The 18,449-nt window shown below is 33.8% G+C and overlaps 1 non-coding gene across 1 annotated transcript; it reads left to right on the plus strand.

Annotated features, from left to right (window-relative positions):
• Positions 1 to 806: 806 nt before the first annotated feature.
• LOC139850925 (small nucleolar RNA R71) lies at positions 807 to 913 on the plus strand. Its single transcript, XR_011760299.1, has one exon. It is a non-coding gene; the product is annotated as a small nucleolar RNA R71 (small nucleolar RNA).
• The last annotated feature ends 17,536 nt before the right edge of the window (positions 914 to 18,449 follow it).

Below are 18,449 nucleotides of genomic sequence, written 5' to 3' on the forward strand. Positions count from 1 at the left end.
ATTAACATTCTCATTTTGAGGATTTACTTCAGTATTACTCGGTAGCTTTCCTTGTTCCCTCTCACTCATCATGCTAGCAAGAGTACCTATGTTTTTTTCTAGATTCAAAATAGAAGCTTGTTGAGTTCTTAATGACTGATCAAACCTCTCATTTGTTTGGGTTTGAGATGTAATAAACTGTGCTTGAGATTCCATTAGCTTTGCCAACATTTCTTCTAGATTTGGCTTTTTCTCTTCGGTTTGTTGTGGTAGTTTAAACAAGCTAGGTCTTTGTTGATTGAAAGTGTTGTTTTGAGTTGATTGGTTATTCGGACCTTGTTGGTTGTACGAGTTATTGTTGATTGTAAAGAATATTTTGATTTCGATTAAAGTTTGGCCTTGACGGTTGATAATTATTTTGATAATTATTTCCCGGCCTTTGGTTCATGTAGGAAACATTCTCTCGTTGTTCGATCGTTTGTTCAATGTGACAATCTTTTGTTAAGTGTGGTCCACCGCATTGCTCACAACTGATTCGTATTGCGTGAATATCTCTAGTCATCTTTTCCATTCGTCTCTCGAAAGTATCTATTTTTGCGGAAACGGAATCAAAGTCATGGCTAGAATCGGCTCTAGCCACTTTAGATGAACGAAAAATATCTTTTTCCTGGTGCCACTCATGTGAGTGGGAAGTTGTGTTATCAATAATTTTGTGAGCTTCGGTTGCTGTTTTCTTCATAATGGAACCACCAGCTGCTGTGTCGATGTCTTTTCATGTAGCAACATCGCATCCTTGGTAGAATATTTGTACTATTTGATAAGTATCTAAACCATGTTGAGGACATCCTCTCAACAACTTTCTGAATCTTGTCCACGCCCCATATAATGTTTCATTTGGCTTTTGCGTGAACGTAACAATTTCTCCTTGAAGTCTCACGGCTTTAGATGCCGGAAAGAATCTTTTAAGAAATTTCTCAACTAAAACATCCCATGTATCAATCGCCCCTTTAGGTAACGATTCTAACCAATCTTTGGCTTCTCCCTTTAAAGTCTAGGGAAACAACATGAGATAGATCTGTTCATCCTCAACTTCTCTGATTTTGAATAAAGTACATATCCTATTAAAGGTTCGAAGATGTTCGTTTGGATCTTCCTTCGGCGCACCACTATATTGGCATTGATTAGTTACCATGTGTAGGATTTGTCCTTTGATTTCATAATCTGGTGCGTTAATGTTTGGCTTAATAATGGCGTGACCTTGGCCCGTGCGTGTGGCTCTCATTCGGTCTTCCATACTTAGAGGTTCCGTTATTTCCATATTTAAATTTGTTGAATACGAATCACTAGAAGATTCTGATTTAACGATTTGTGGTTCAGGAGGAATGATTATTGGTTCAGGATCTTGGAATTGTCCTTGAATATCCTCCGGGTTCTCAATTGTGAGGTCGGGTTCAAAAAATGGATTATCAGAAATTTGAATTGAAGTACTTGTTCGACTAGATGATGATTCTAAAGAAAAATCAATGGCGACAATATTGGCTAGATGTCTTGATCGAGTTACAGGGGTGAACGTATGAAAGGTGGTGAACGTTTTGCTCGGTGCATTCACTGAATATCCTATTAGTTATAAAAATAAAAATTATATAAGTTATTAAATTAATAAACTTTTCTGATCTTGTCCACGTTTCGAATAGCCAAAAGATGCAGCAGGGAGCCAGGATCCTTTAAGTCGGAAAATCCATAACTCAGCCACTAACAAATCCAACTATTACTACGAAGCAGAAAATTTGGATGTCTATCAATTTAATCGCTTAAAATAATTTTTCGTCGAAATTTTAAAGATAAAATCTATGTCCTAAAAATTAGAGCGTAGAGAAATAAGAGGAAGAAAAAGAGTGCGTCGAAAAACGTCGAAAAATAAAAAGTCGAAAAATAATAATAAGAAAGTAAAGCGTCGAAACTTAAAAGTCTAAAAACTAAATATTAAAAGTTGCGTCTAAAGGAATTAAAGCTTAAAAGGAATTCTAAATCCAAAAAGGCAATAACTTAAAAAGCACTAAAATTTATTTAAAACTAAAGCGATAAGTGACGTCGTAAAATTCTAAAGCGTCTAAATCTTAATCTAAAAAAAAGCACTTAAGCGATTTTACGGTAAAACATAAAAATCTAGAAATATAAAAATTCTATGGCAAAAACTAAGTTTAAAACTGATTACGAACGATAAATATACAACTTATGAATTAAACGATTAAAAAGATAAATTATAACTAAAATGATAAAAATACAAATTTTATAAAAATATTATTTTTATATTATTATTTTATAAAAATATTATTCTATATATTTAATAATAATTAATAAACTTAATATTACTAAATAAAACTAAAACTAAATACTAAATACTAAATACTAATTAAATAAATAAATAAAAACCTAATTAGCTTAATAATAATAATAATTAATTAAAACCCTAATATGTAATTAATGCGTTTAAGGTTGCAGTCTGGGACGTCTCCGCGACTGCGGTGTTCAGTACCTGATGTAAAGACCCGTTCTAATCCATAAGAAAGAATACAATAACATATGATTACATCACGAGGTATTTGACCTCTATATGATACATTTTACAAACATTGCATTCGTTTTAAAAGACAATCTTTCATTTCATCGAAAGTTGACAGGCATGCATATCATTTCATAATATCTATCTATAAATGATCTAATCTGTCATTTACATTATCATAATCTTTACTGAACTCAACGACTTGAATGCAATGTCTTTTGAAATATGCCATGAATGATTCCAAGTAATATCTTTAAAATGAGCTAATGCACAGCGGAAGATTTCTTTAATACCTGAGAATAAACATGCTTTAAAGTGTCAACCAAAAGGTTGATGAGTTCATTAGTTTATCATAATCATTCATTTCCATCATTTTAATAGACCACAAGAATTTCATTTCTAGTTCTCATAAATATACGTCCCATGCATAGAGACAAAAATCATTCATATGGATTGAACACCTGGTAACCGACATTAACAAGATGCATATAAGAATATCCCCTATCATTCCGAGAAATCCTTCGGACATGATAAAAAACGAATTCAAAGTACTAAAGCATCTGGTACTTTGGATGGGGTTCGTTAGGCCCAATAGATCTATCTTTAGGATTCGCGTCAATTAGGCGTGCACTAATTCTCAAAATTAGTGATGTTCCCTAATTCTTAGGCTACCAAGCAAAAAGGGGCATATTCGGCTTCGATCATTCAACCATATAATGTAGTTTCGATTACTTGTGTCTATTTCGGAAAACATTTATAAAAATTTCGCATGTATTCTCAGCCCAAAAATATAAAGGGTAAAAAGGCAAATGAAACTCACAATACTGTATTTTGTAGTAAAAATACATATGACGGAACTGAACAATGCAGGGTTGGCCTCGGATTCACGAACCTATATCAAGTATATATATTAACTCATATCACATTTAATTAACTGAGTTTACTTATATTTTATAATGTATTAAGTTTAATATCTTTATATATATAATTACATTAATAATATGTTATAATATATATAATATATATTTTAATTAATGTTATATCAATATATATGATAATATATTAGTTAATATATTAAAACACTTTAGTATGTAATATTAGTATACTTGTAATATATTTTTATATAAATATCATTTGTTTGTTAAATAATAATTATAATAATATTAAATTAATAATAATAATACTCATAACTAAATTTAATAATAATATTGGTAATAATAATTTTGCTAATAACATTAGTCATTTTATTTGTAGTAATATTAGTAATAAAAATAATAATAATGATAATACTAATAATAATAATGTAAAAAAATTAGTAATGTTAATACTAATAATAATAATATTGATAATAATAATAATAATAATAATGATAATAATAATAATAATAATAATAATAATAATAATGACAAAAATATTAAATATTAATAAAATGATAGTTTCATATTAATAGTAAAAATGATAGTTTTGATAAAATGATAATTTTAACGTTTTTAACAATCTTACTAATAATAACGATAATGATACTAATATTAATATTAGTCATAATAATAATCATTTTAGTGACAATATTGTTAATGATATTGATAATAATAATAATAATAATAATAATAATAATAATAATAATAATAGTAATAATAATACTTATATTTATAATAATCATGATATGATAATAATAATAATAATAAATATAATAAGTAATAAGTAACTACCTCATAGAAGTAGTCTAAAAAAAATTGCCCAAGTCCGGGTTTGAACCCGCGACGTCCCGCTAACCCGATAACTCCCTTAACTATTCGTCCATTTTTGTTTTTCTATTAAATACCATCATCGACATCATAATCATTATCATACCATCTTCATTTTATCATGCAATAGACAATATTCATATCGACATGTTACTCATCATCATCATCATGTATTATAACCATCATCATCATCCTTACTTCACAATCATTATCATCTTTCTATCATCATGATCACTCACTTAACATCATCATTATCAACTATTCTTCATAATCGTATATCACCTATTTCATTAACATCGCCATGATCGTCATACACACATCATCATAGAATCACACTCATCTCATCATCTTACGGTTTCTCTTAATCATAATCATGATCATAACACCGTCAACTTCTCTATATGTATATCATTTAATGTATTACTAACACATCATACACCATCAATTATCATCTTGCCATTGTTCTTGTATCTTTATCATAATTCTCATTTATACGGCCCATCAGAGAGTATAACATGCTCTCGGCCCAACTTAAAATAAAGACTTCGGCCCAAATAACTCGCCTAAGCCCAATAGGATTTAATAGTTGGCCCTCAGTCCATTTGTATAAATTAAATAAATCCGATAGATCCGTCCTTCCGTCCGTCATATTCCTGCACGTGTAGCAGGTTCAGTTCTCTAAATTTCTTATCAATTTCATTTTATTTTGTTGCTTCTTCTCGATCTAGCTCAATTAGCTTCTTTAATTCAGGGTATGGTATTTAATCTTAATAGGCACTCTTGCCTCATTTATAATGTATTATAGAGCACTATAATTCAAATAATAATGCTCATCTATCATCTGTTAATTTCAATTTCGTAATAATCTTTTATTCAAAATCTACATGGATTCCATGTTTTAGATCTTGTTGATCTCGATTCTCAATTTCCATGTATGCGCCTTAATCTTGCTGAATTATTGCCCAATCTTTTTCTAATTTGTTATCAAAATAATTCTCTGAAACCCTGATTCCATCTTCAATCTCTAACAGCCTCTCTCTCACGGATCTAATTCCATCCTGTGTCTCCAATCTCCATTCACTTCAAACCCTAATTTCAGACTTCCATTTTTTTTTCTCCATCGAGCAGCTTCAATTCAATTCAATTCCATTTTATCCTTTTTCTTAATTTAAAAAAAAAACCATGTGTGTGAGAGAGAGTGTGAGGAGAGAGAGTGAGAGGAGAGAGAGTCATGCACAGGTTTAGTACGACAGGGCAGAGAGATCTTGGAGAGGGAAAGCCTAGGGTTCCGACGACAACAAAGTTTTTCGGGCAACGTTTGACTTTATTTATGTTCTTTAATTTCGGTGACCATTGGGCCATTTCTGATCTTTGGCAGGTCTTCAAGCAATTCGGTGATCTTAGGGACATCTACTTGGCAGGCAAACGACTAAGAAATGGAATCAAGTTCGCTTTTGCCAGGTTCCATGGTGTTGGAGATGAGGCATGGCTTCATCGTCGACTAGAAGGCATAAAGTTTGATTCAAGGACAATTAGGGTTTTTTGAGCCGTCAATCGTTCGCATAACCCGGACTCAAATCGTTTCAATACCAGGCCTGTTTTTCAAGGTAATGGAACAAAAGGTAATACTGGTGGTGCTGTCTGGATACCGAAGAGGTCATCAAAGATGGGCACTAGTCGTGGAGATGATTTCCCTGCTCTTAATGAGGTTTTTGGTGGATCTAAATCTAGGTTATTCAATGAACCTAAACCTGTAGAAGATTTAAGAACATTTCTAACCAAATCTAGATCGAGAAAGGCCTGGGAATCGAAAGAAGCTGAAAAGTTTCGTACGGTGGAGGTTGAAGATAACTCTCCATTGGTTGGGATGGAAGATTGTATTATCGTTGGTGAACTGAAAAACTTTGGTGCACTTAACCTTATTTCCACGATAGGGCTGGTAAAAGGATTAGATGATATACATATTAAGTATATTAGTGGCCTACATGTGTTACTGATATGTGCCAACAGCGTTATGGCCAAAAATATTGTAAGTGATGTTAATTCGCCGGTGAAAAAGTGTTTTAATGAGTTAAAACTCTGGGATGGCCGTTCAGTCAATTCGGGTAGATTAACATGGGTCAAGATCATAGGGGTTCCGTTCAAATACTGGTCTTGTAGTACCTTTAAATCAATTGCGGAGTGGTGGGGGCCAGCCCTGGAGTTCAAAAATTGCAATATTATTCATGGGAATCAAAATCTAGTTTCCGGAAAAGTCCTGATCCATACTAAGAATGACGAACGCATCAATGGAATAGTAAAATTGGTGGCAGGCATATGGTGCAAACATGTTGGTATTCTTGAATGTGATGATAAAGTAGAACTTGATTTGGAAAATGTTTCACAGTCGGATTGGGATAGTTTAGAAGATGAGGAAGGAATTCCGGATTCTTTGTCCGGTGATGAAGCTTCCGATGAACTTGAGGATGGGGAGTTTCGATCGGAAGAAGGTCAGCAGATTGGTGGAGGTCATGGCAGCTTACCAGTGTAGATGGAAGACGATGGGTCTTCCTGCATGGGAATTAAGCAACTTTTTGATAAAGATATTAATGACGATGTTTTTTTGTCCAACGTGAAAGAATCACCTATAGCCGCAAATCTCTCTAAGTCCAAGATTCCAGTTACCAAGATAAAGAATGATAGTTTGCTTAGCAACTCAAATGTCTCGGGTAAAAAAGTAAACCCTGAGGGTTGTTATTCGGATGCCAGTGTTGGGCCAACTCATCTCAAGTTAAATGGGCCCAACTTCAATGCTAATAAATCTGGCCCAGTAACTCGTGATAATCCAGCAAAGGAGACTAGTGTTGATGGGCCTAATAATCAAAATAACTCTAATGTCATTAGTTCGGCCGATCCAAGAGATAATGTGGTGATAGAGGACCTCGGTGATACCGATTGCTCAACGGATGAAGATGATTGTAACAGTCCTGTTACGAATTTCGGTGGTGACGGGGTGGACAAGGCTAAGATTTCCGGTGATTCATCCTCTTTGAATGTTATGGATACCGCTAACAACTATTTGCCTAAAAAAGCAAGTAAAGGGGTTGTTTAAGCTTCTAATTCATCCAATTGCTGCTGGAATTCCATCGGCAACTAGAAAGCTTCATAAAAAATTTTACACGCGAAGAGATCGAGTAGGAAAGGAAAAGGTGTTGAGGAACCAAGTAGGATTAATTGTGTGACATGTGGTAGTAGAAGATCGAAACTGAGTAAGAAGTCATCGTCGTCTAGGAATAGCAAAAAAAAGGAGGTGAGCCAATTGATATCGGAAAGCAGTATTGGAGTAGAGGAATTCAGCACCAATCTTGGTCTAAAATGGACCAAGAAAGATATGTAAGTGTCTTTTTTCTCTGTTCGTATCTTCTTTTTATTAATGAAGATTATCTCCTTAAACATTCGTGGGTTCGGGTCTGGGAAAGAAAGTAAATTTGGTGATGTTAAAAGCTTATGTTTCGTAGAAAGGCCCTCTATTCTAGCATTGCAAGAAACGAAATGTCATAACCTAGTCGACAATTGGTTATTCGGGCTTTGGGGTTCTATTGATTGTGGGTATGTTCAAAAAGAAATGGTTGGTAAGTCGGGCGGACAATTATTAATTTGGGATAAAAACATCTTCGAGGTTTCTAGTGAGTTAATTGGTGACTTTTTTATTGCTATACGGGGAAAATGGAAAAAGTCGGGTAATGAATCGATTATTGTCAATGTGTACGGTCCGCATGATGACGCTAACAAATGTAAATTTTGGGATTCGCTTGACAAGATTTTGTGTATTGATGGTGTATCGTGGGTCATCTGTGGGGACTTTAACGTGGTTAGAGATAAGTCGGAAAGATTGAATTGTGAATTTTTTGATAATCGGGCTAAGAGGTTTAACGAGTTCATTGACAGAAATAGTTTAGTGGACATTCCTTTGGGTGGGAGGAAATTTACTAGGGTTAGTGATGATGGGATGAAAATGAGTAAGCTAGATAGATTCTTGGTTTCGGATGACTTTCTTAACCTTTGGACCGATCTAAAAGTTGTGGCTTTAGATAGAAGTGTATCGAACCATTGTCCTATTTCGTTGTCGGATGGTGAAGTGGATTTTGGGCCTAAATCGTTCAAAATCTTTGATGATTGGTTCGTGGTTGAGGGTATTGACAAGGTTATTGTCGATTCTTGGTCTGGTCCAATGGGGGGTAACTGGAAGGATTGCGTTTTCCGTAACAAGTTAAAAAGATTAAAAGGTGACCTTAAAGAATGGAGTAAAGTCCACTTTGGTAAGCTTGATAGTGAGATTGAGAGGGTTAAAAAGGTAGTAACGGATCTTGAATTGAAAGCTGAAGTAGGTTGTTTAAATGATGAATACGAGCTAAATGGCTAAACTCGAGAAAAACATGGATGGAAAAGGAAAAAATTAAGACAGAGATGCTAAAGCAGAAAGCCCGTGTTCGATGGATGATTGATGGAGACGAAAACTCAAAATATTTCCATAATTCCTTAAAGAGAAAATATAATAAAAACAACATCCGGGGGATTAATGTTAACGGGTCTTGGTTTAAAAATCCTAACACAATCAAAGAAGTTGCTTTCAACCATTTTAAGAGCATTTTCGAGGTGCATAATTCGAATGGACCAAGCTTTGAAGGGCTGTTTTCTGAATCGATTACATCAGCGGATAATGAGCTCTTAGAAGCTCCCTTCACGGAAGAGGAAATTTAGGAATCGGTCAAATGTTGTGGTAGTTCGAAGGCCCCGGGACCGGATGAGTTCAACTTTGGTTTTTTCAAAAAGTTTTGGTCCATAATCAAAGATGATTTGGTAGGTGCAATCAACTGGTTTTGGGTTTTTGGTGAGTTTTCAAAGGGTTGCAATGCTTCTTTTGTTTCCCTTATTCCGAAGAAATCGGATCAGCTGAGTTTTAGTGATTATCGTCCGATTAGTCTTATATGCAGTTATTATAAAATTATCTCGAAAATGTTGTCCTTGAGAATTCGTAAAGTGGTACCTCGTCTTGTAGGGATGGAACAAAGTGCGTTTCTTGGGGGTAGATATATTCTTGATGGTGCGTTAGTTGCTAATGAAGTGGTCGAAGATCTTAAACGAAACAAAAAGCACGGCCTAATTTTTAAGGTAGACTTCGAGAAAGCCTTTGATTCGCTTAATTGGGATTATCTTCTTGAAGTGATGAAATGTATGGGGTTCGGTACCAAATGGTGCAAGTGGATTTCCTCGTGTCTTAAATCGGCTACAATCTCCATTCTCATAAACGGGTCTCCGACAAGTGAGTTTAATCTTAAAAGGGGCGTTCACCAAGGTGATCCTTTATAGCCTTTTCTTTTTATTATTGCAGCGGAGGGACTTAATATCCTAACGAAAGTGGCGGTTGAGAGAGGAATGTATAAAGGGGTGGAGGTGGGTAAAGATAAAGTCGTCATATCCCATTTGCAATATGCGAATGATACGATTTTTTTTGGCAAATGGAGTAGACGTAATGCGCGAAATTTAATGTACTTGTTGGAATGTTTTGAATGGGCTTCGGGGTTGAAGGTTAATTATAATAAAAGTCAATTATTTGGGATAGGCATTAGTAATGATAACGTGGAAGCTCTTGCGTCTTGGTGTTCGTGTCTCGGCGGTCGATTGCCTTTCATGTATTTGGGTATTCCCGTGGGTAATAGGATGAAGAAGTTGAATGATTGGTCCCCGATGATCGAGAAATTTAACAAGAGGTTAGCAGGAATTGGAGAGCAAAAATGATTTCTTTCGGTAGACGGTTAACTTTAGTTAAGTCGGTTCTCTCTAGCCTACCTCTCTATTACTTCTTGCTCTTTCGTGCCCCTACTTGTGTGCTTAATTCTCTCGAGAGTGTGAGACGGAAATTTTTTTGGGGCGGGATGGGTTCTAATTCTAAAATGTCATGGGTTAAGTGGGAAAAAATCCTTCTTCCTCACAAAGAAGGAGGTTTAAATATCATGCCCTTAAAAAGTAAAAATTTGGCTCTTCTTTGTAAGTGGTGGTGGAGGTTTAAAACCGAAACTAACACTTTAAGGGTCACCGTTATTCGTAGCATTTATGGTTCTACTGGAGGTCTTGTGCTTGGTAACGGGCTTGCTCGGAATCCAAACGCTAGCCTTTGGAATTCTATTTGTGATGCTGGAAAACATGTAGACGGGTTAGGGATTTCTTTCTCTAATTCTTTCATACGCTCAATCGGGGACGGGAAAAGCACTTCTTTTTGGGTTGACATTTGGGTGGGGAACGCAAGCTTTAAGGACAGATTCAAAAGACTACACAGGCTAGAGATTGACAAAGATATCAATATCAGTAGCAAAATTGAAGAATTTAAGGGAGATGGGCTCGGCAATTGGGCCTATCCACCGATGGGCCGAACGAATAGTGAACTAAATGAGTTGCGTGATACTGTTCGAAACTTGCAGCTGACCGAAGGTAAAAAAGACTGTTGGAGCTGGAATCTTAATTCGAAGGGCAATTATACGGTCAAGGACTGTTCGGTTCTTGTCGACAAAGTCATTCTACCACGTGCGGTTAATTCTATTGAGTCGTTGCAAAATGGTTTGGTTCCAAAAAAAGTGGAGGTGTTTATTTGGCGGGCGAGATTAGGACGTATACTGGTAAGATTCGAGTTAGATAAACGGAGCATCGACTTGAATAGTGTGAGATGCCCGATTTGTGATGGTGACATTGAGACGGTGGAGCATATACTTTTTTCCTGTCAAGTGGCAAAAGACATTTGGGCTAAAGTTCTTAAATGGAGGGGGTACAATTCGGCTATATTCGGGTTTGAGGATATTTTTAATGGTACTTTCGGTTGTGTAGCACAGGATCATAAAAAGAATCAATGGCAAGCGGTTTGTTGGGTGGTTTGTTAAATTCTATGGAAGAATAGAAATGCAAAGGTGTTCAAGAATAAGCTCGAGACGATCCCATCTTTATTTAGCGAGGTTCAAGTTCTTTCATATGATTGGATTTCATGACGTTACAAGGATCATATTATGGATTGGCTACAATGGTTCTCACACCCTTAGTTTTAACTCCTTTTGTTAGTTGCAATCTTTGCAATTAGCTTAGGGTGATGTAATTTTTTTCCTTATTTCTTTCGTGGTGTATCGTGCTGTTAAGGGTGTCCAGTCATCCATGTACTATTCGTGATTGTTTAATATAAGTCTTTCTTGCTTTTCAAAAAAAAAAAATAAGTCCAAAATGTAAGGCGGCCCAAGTAACATCGATTTAATCAAAAGTTAACGGTTATTGGTTTTTGTTTGGACTTCGATCAAACATAGCAATTATCTCATCATCCAGTCACTATCTCAATGTCAATATCAACTTAAAAAAATATAAGACGTAGTGCTGTAGCAGTAGGAGTATAAACGAGGGTGTTTGATTTATAATGGTGATCAACTTTAGTTGATTAGAAAAGAAAGGAGACAAGAGTGGTCCTCACCACCAAAGTAAATATCATAAAAAAAATTTGGTCTTGTCCCGTAAAGAAGTAGAAAAAGGTAAGAAAGCAAACCTATATTCTTTTGATTGGTATAGCTTTTCACATGGGTCAAGAAGCATAAATAATCAAAGAACAAGAAGGTTGAAACAAACAAATGGGTTTTGTAGTGGCCTTACCTACAGTGGAGGTTATCCGGACAGAAGCATTTAGGGAGGGATTGATTAGAAATAGAAAGTGTATCGATTAGTAGTAGCAACAACCAGAAACAAGCTGTAGTTTAATAAAGGGTTTGTTGTGGAGGCTGTTTTGATCAGGAAGAGAAACAGGAGAAACAAAGAGGAAGAGAAAGATAGGTGGTAAGAGTTGGTCTATCAATAGATGATGGATTTGTGTTGGAGTTCTTGTGGAACCGAAAACATAGAAAATCATAGCAGCAACTGGTTAATAGTTTTGGTGGTCGAAGAATTAGTGAGGGTAGTGGTTATCGTAACAAAAAATAAGAATAGCAGCAGGTTTTCTCCGAGTATTAAGAAGTAGGAGTAGATAGTCAGTTGTGGTGGTGTTGGATGGTTTTAGTGGTGGCCTTGTAAAATAGTAGTAGTAAATACAAGTGGCTTTTCTCTTGGCTTTGCTCGAACAGGAACCGAGAATGAGTAGTAACTAGTGATAATGGCAAAATACTTGTTTTCTTTTTTTTTATGTTTTCGGCTATACACAAGTAATATAAACGAGAATATTAGATGGTTAGAAGGTGGTGGAGGTTTCAACAGATATTCGAAACAAAAAGAAACTTACAACTTGACGACTATGGTGACGGAGGCTTGGTGATTTCCGGTTGAGGTGGTCGGGTTAAGCACTCACGAGGAAGAAGAAGATGGGTGATGGTGTGGTGATTAAGGATAAATAGGTTTCATATTAGTGTAAGTATGTATATGTATTTAACTAGCATATGTGTGTGTGTTTGTTTAGCTTTGTCTATCAAGAATAGTAAATAGAGGGAATCCAATTTCATGTCTCAATCAAGCATAACAAACTTTGTCCAATATTCCCTCAATAAGTGTACATGACTCTTAGTTGGAAGATAGTTGGTTGTGTGATTTGTAAATATGGTAAATTAAAAAGGTGACTTAAGATGGCTCAAACAGAAATGAATAGATATGTAGACATGTGGGTTTCTAATATTAATGCTATGTAGATGTATATATATTTTATTAGATGGTGATTGTTGATGGTGATTAGAAACAGAAAAAGATACGGTGGTAGTGGGTGTCAATGTTTAACTTGGGAGACAAAACAAAAAGAAAGGAAACCAAAGTAGTGGGTTTCCTACCCCAATTATCATATTCATGTATATATAATATATAAATATAATATAATACATAATATAATAATAAATCAAAAATCAAAAGATGCAATCCAGCTGCCATTTTTATTTTTAACTGCCGACACTTGTAACACTGTTGTTATAGCGTACCCCGTTCTTAATTAGTGGCGGATAAAAGTGCGTAGAAAAATCCCATGTTTTTAAATTAACTATATTTATTTATTTTGGTCATTATGGTATAAAATTTGATCCTAAATTTAATAAATTAAAATTACATCAACTGTCCCTCTCATTTATGGTTAAATATAAAAAAAAATGTTAAAATTAAATAATTAGATCCTAAATATACTTTTAATAAGTCTATAACTTATATAACTCATTTTCGTATCACCGTTTATTTTAAAATCACTTAAGTTCGTATTTAACTTGTTTAATATCCAACGAATGACATTTGAGTGTTACTGTCGTTTACTAAATAGATTCGAAATTACAAAATATATATTTAATATACTTTATTTATATATAGATATGTTTTAAATAATTATTATTATGATATCCTATTTTTATTTTATTTTTATATAATTAATTTTAATAACAATAACATATAATATTTCAATTTATATTTCCAATTACTATTATATTTTCACAGATTTAAATATACATGTATCTATTTACAAATAGTTGTTCGTGAATCGTCGGTAATAGTCGAATGGTAATTGAATACATGGACACAGTTCAAAATTGTTGAGACTTCAACATTACAGACTTTGCTTATCTTGCAGAAATCATGTAAAGATTAAGTTTAAATTTGATCAAAAATTTCCGGGTCATCACAGTACCTACCCGTTAAAGAAATTTCGTCCCGAAATTTGAGTGTGGTCGTCATGGTTAACAATAAAAATGTTTTCATGACTCATATAAGCTGATAAATAGAGTCTTATTACCATTGAGTAATAAGGATAAAATAATTCGATTATTCGAAGAGTACGAATGAAGCTATCACAAAAGAGTGAAAATGAGTAAATGAAGATTCGACTTAACCGGTGGCGTAGTCACGGTTGATTTCCGGAATTTAAGGGATTTAGAGGAAATCTTCAAAATCTAAAAGATTTGATTCTTCGGTGAATAAGGAAATTAAGATCTCTATAATTAAATACGATAATCTGCCTCGATTACTCTGTCTAATATTTCTATTATAAATTAAACTTTTTCCGTTTCATTATTTTCCATCACTCCCATTTTCTATACTTTAATTTAATTCATATTTCCAAATCGTCAGTTGATGTCAAAGCAGAGGGGTATAAAATACTATTAAATTTTAGCAGAAAATACTATTAAATACGATACAATTTTACACAAGATATTTATTTATTTATAGAATGGATATACTTAAACCTTGCTACAACACTTATAGGCAGTGTACCTAATCGTACAGTAGTGTAGTTTTTAGTAAGTCCGGTTCGTTCCACAGGGAAATCTTTAAACAAAGCTCAACACTATATTAGTTTACTTTTATAAAAATACAAATATATATATAAGTAATATTATTATTATAAAGGGGGGTTTTACCGTTTAATGACCGGTTTGTCGATTTTTAAACTTTAGTCGCAGTTAAAACCTAATGTAAAATATAAAATAAATACAAGACTTTAAATTAAAGCGTAAAGTAAATAACGATAATGGAATTGCGAATAATAAAAGTGCGATAAAATAAACTTGCGATAATTAAAAAGTACGATAATTAAAAGTGCGATTAAATAACAATAAATAAAAGTGCGATAATTAGAAGTGCAATTAAATATAAAATAAAGGAAATTAAATATGAAATAAAAGAATTATGCTTATTTAAACTTCCGTAATCATGATGTTTGACGTGTTGATTTTAGTTTTATGCCCATGGGTTAATTGTCCTTTGTCCTGGATTATTCAATATGTCCGTCTGGTTTTTGTCCATAACAGTCCATCAGTCATAAATATAAATTGCAAGTGTCCTTGTCAAATTATTATTATACCCGAAGATAAGTATTCCAACTAATTGGGGATTCGAATTGTAACAAGGTTTTAATACTTTGTTTAATGAATACACCAGGTTATCGACTGCGTGTAAACCAAGGTTTTACTACTTTGTTAACAATTACACCAATTACCCTTGAATGTAATTTCACCCCTGTTTTAATTATTCTAGTGGCTATTAATCCATTCCCGTGTCCGGTTAAATGAACGATTATTCGTATATATAAATACCCCGCCCATCGTGTCCGATTGAGTGTATATGGTAATTTATAGGGACGCCCAATTGTAAATCTTTATATTAACATTAACAAACTTTCATTTAGTTAAACAAATATAAAGCCCATTATTAGCCCATAGTCTAGTTTCCACAAGTGTCGTTCTTTTGTCCAAACCCCAATTATGGTACAAAGCCCAATTACCCAATTTTAGTAATTAGCCCAACATCATGATTACTTCGTTTTAAACAAGCATAATAATAACTTAGCTACGAGACATTAATATAAAAAGGTTGAACATAACTTACAATGATTAAAAATAGCGTAGCGTTACACGGACAGAATTTCGACTTACACCCTTACAACATTCGCTAACATAACCTTATTATTAGAATTATAATTAAAATTAAAATATAAATTATAAATATAAATATATATTACGTATATATTGAGAGAGATTGAGAAAATAAGATGATAAATTCGATCAGAATTCGGTTGGCTTTATAGCCAGAAATGAAATTTGGGGCTCCGCGACTCGCGGCAAAAAGCCCTTCAAACTCCGCGAGTCGCGGAGAGGTATTTTCAATTCACACCCTTGGAGTTTCTGGCTGCCGACAGTTTTTTATATATATATATAATATATATATAATTAATATAATTAATTATATATTATATTATATTTATATACATAGTTAACTTGTAATTTTTAGTCCGTTGCGTCGAGCGTTAAGAGTTGACTCTAGTCCCGGTTCCGGATTTTCGAACGTCCTCGCGTATAATTTAATATCTTGTACTTTGCGTTTTGAATCTTGTACTCTTGTGATTTCGAGACGTTTCTTATCAATAATTGGAACCTTTTTGATTGTCTTTTGTTCTTTTGAGCTTTTTGGTCGTTTGCGTCTTCAAATCGTCGAATCTGTCTTTTGTCTTCACCTTTTATTATTTAAACGAATATCACTTGTAAATAGAACAATTGCAACTAAAAGCTTGTCTTTCTTGAGGAATAATGCTATGAAATATATGTTCGTTTTTAGCATTATCAAATATTCCCACACTTGAGCGTTGCTTGTCCTCAAGCAATATCGTCTTGAAATACTAGAATCACTTTTTTATTCTTCACACTTTGTACATCAGTGATTTCTATACGGCGGTATAAACAATGGTAGTAACGATATGGTTTACAGTCCCACATGACTATAAAAATTTAGATCCATTAAGGAAATTGGATCTTTATGAAAACATTTGATCTTTTGAAAATTAAATCTAGTTTTTACCCTAGATAAGTTTTCCGGAATAACCCTTTACCGGTGTTTGCAAAATATTTTTGTGGGTTTGGTGGGTTTCAGATTTGAAAATTTTAGCTCAAAACTTGCGGTTTTGTGTCACCCACTTGCTAACCTTGTATTTGGAAAGCAACACGTCCAGTTTACTTGTCCCGTATATTACCTTTCGGCAAACTACCGTCCGGTTTTAAAGGAAAGCGTTGAACAAGCAACTGTTAAGGCAATGTCCCGTGACATGCTTTTGATTATGGTCTATAACGTGTCGGACGCAATTACTATCCTTGGTAGGAGCAATAGTAAAGCTCACCCTTATAATTTGTCGGTTTGGCACGAGGTCCTGTCTTTGACCATGCTATGCAACCACCGTTCTTACGGTTGACACCCGATTTAGTTCAGGTGACCTAATGAATTCCAGGTGAATTCCTAGGATTTTACGTTCAATGGTAATGAACGCATTGAAAACAGGGTTTTCAGAAAACAAATCGGTTTGTATTTTTATCAAAATATTTTCTCGTTCAAGCTCGAGTTTAGATATCATTGAATTCCATGAGTTTGAATTCTCAATCTTTAAGGTCAATCTCTAGGATTGAGTAATATCAGTCTTAAAAGCTGATTTTTAATCTTTAAGGAGATTATCCTTTCTGGGGATCTGATTCATTAGTCTTATCCAGCTAATTTGCACGGTGCCTCCCCATTGTACGAGATAAATCCTTCTCATGGTTAGGATAAATCTGACCACTTGGCGACCCTGTTTGATGCTGAGGTCCGTGGATTTCCTGCTGATTTTAGTGATGATTTTTCTAGATTTTTCGTCAACCTACAGCTGGTCTGAACGACAACTTCATGACCTAAATCAAGAAGCGCGTGTCTTTTTCGGAAGACTTTACTTCCTTTTAATGATGGAATTGATTCATCGTGTAGATCCATCTCTTCTTTTCTTTCATTGGGTAAAACAGTTTAGTTTAGTTCAAAGCAAAAGTATTTTCAGTTATTTGTTACAAATATATGTGGCATATGTTTAAAATAACTTGGTAAATTTTCCCACACTTGGCTTTTTATTTTTCTTTTTATCGTCCTCTATTCCATTTTAAATGAATTTTAACATTTTAGTTTGTTTCTCAATTTATGTCCTTTCCTAGGTAACAATAATTTCGGTGTTAAAACCTAGTTTTATCGTTCATAAATATGTATAAACATGATTTGAATTCATTTAATTGAAAATTTTTAAAAATTTTACTAGAATTGGGTAGTCAGTATATAAGACCAGGGCTGTTCTTTATTATCAGAGAGCACTAGATTCTAATACAACTACTGCTTTACTAGTATTTTTAATGGTAACCAAGTGTATAAAGTAAAAGTTTTAAAATCCGAAAGAATTTAACCCCTTCCCACACTTAAGATCTTGCAATGCCCTCATTTGCAAGAAATCAGTAACAATTTAAATTATTGAGGGTGATTTGTGTGAAAATGATTAAATTTTTACCAAAGTTTCCAAATATATTGGCGTTTGTTTGCTGAATGATAAATGGTGCACGTCATTTGTTCATTCCGTCTTGTTGTTATTTCACATACATTTTGCATCATTGTCGTCAAAATTACTTGCTTTTGCTGAACTTAATGCCAGTCTTTGAAAATGCGTTGTTTTACCCTGTTGTGTACATAAGATAAACTGCAAACATATATACATATTTTTGAAGTTTGGTTTATTACCCCACATTCAAAAATTATTAAAATCTAAGAATAAAAGTTAGAAATTATAAAAATGATTACAATATTAACAAAAATATTAAATATATCAATAATTACAAATTACAAAATAATAAAAAATAAAATAAGTAAACTAA

The sequence above is a fragment of the Rutidosis leptorrhynchoides genome, chromosome 5 (assembly GCF_046630445.1).
Source record: "Rutidosis leptorrhynchoides isolate AG116_Rl617_1_P2 chromosome 5, CSIRO_AGI_Rlap_v1, whole genome shotgun sequence".
NCBI lineage: Eukaryota > Viridiplantae > Streptophyta > Magnoliopsida > Asterales > Asteraceae > Rutidosis > Rutidosis leptorrhynchoides.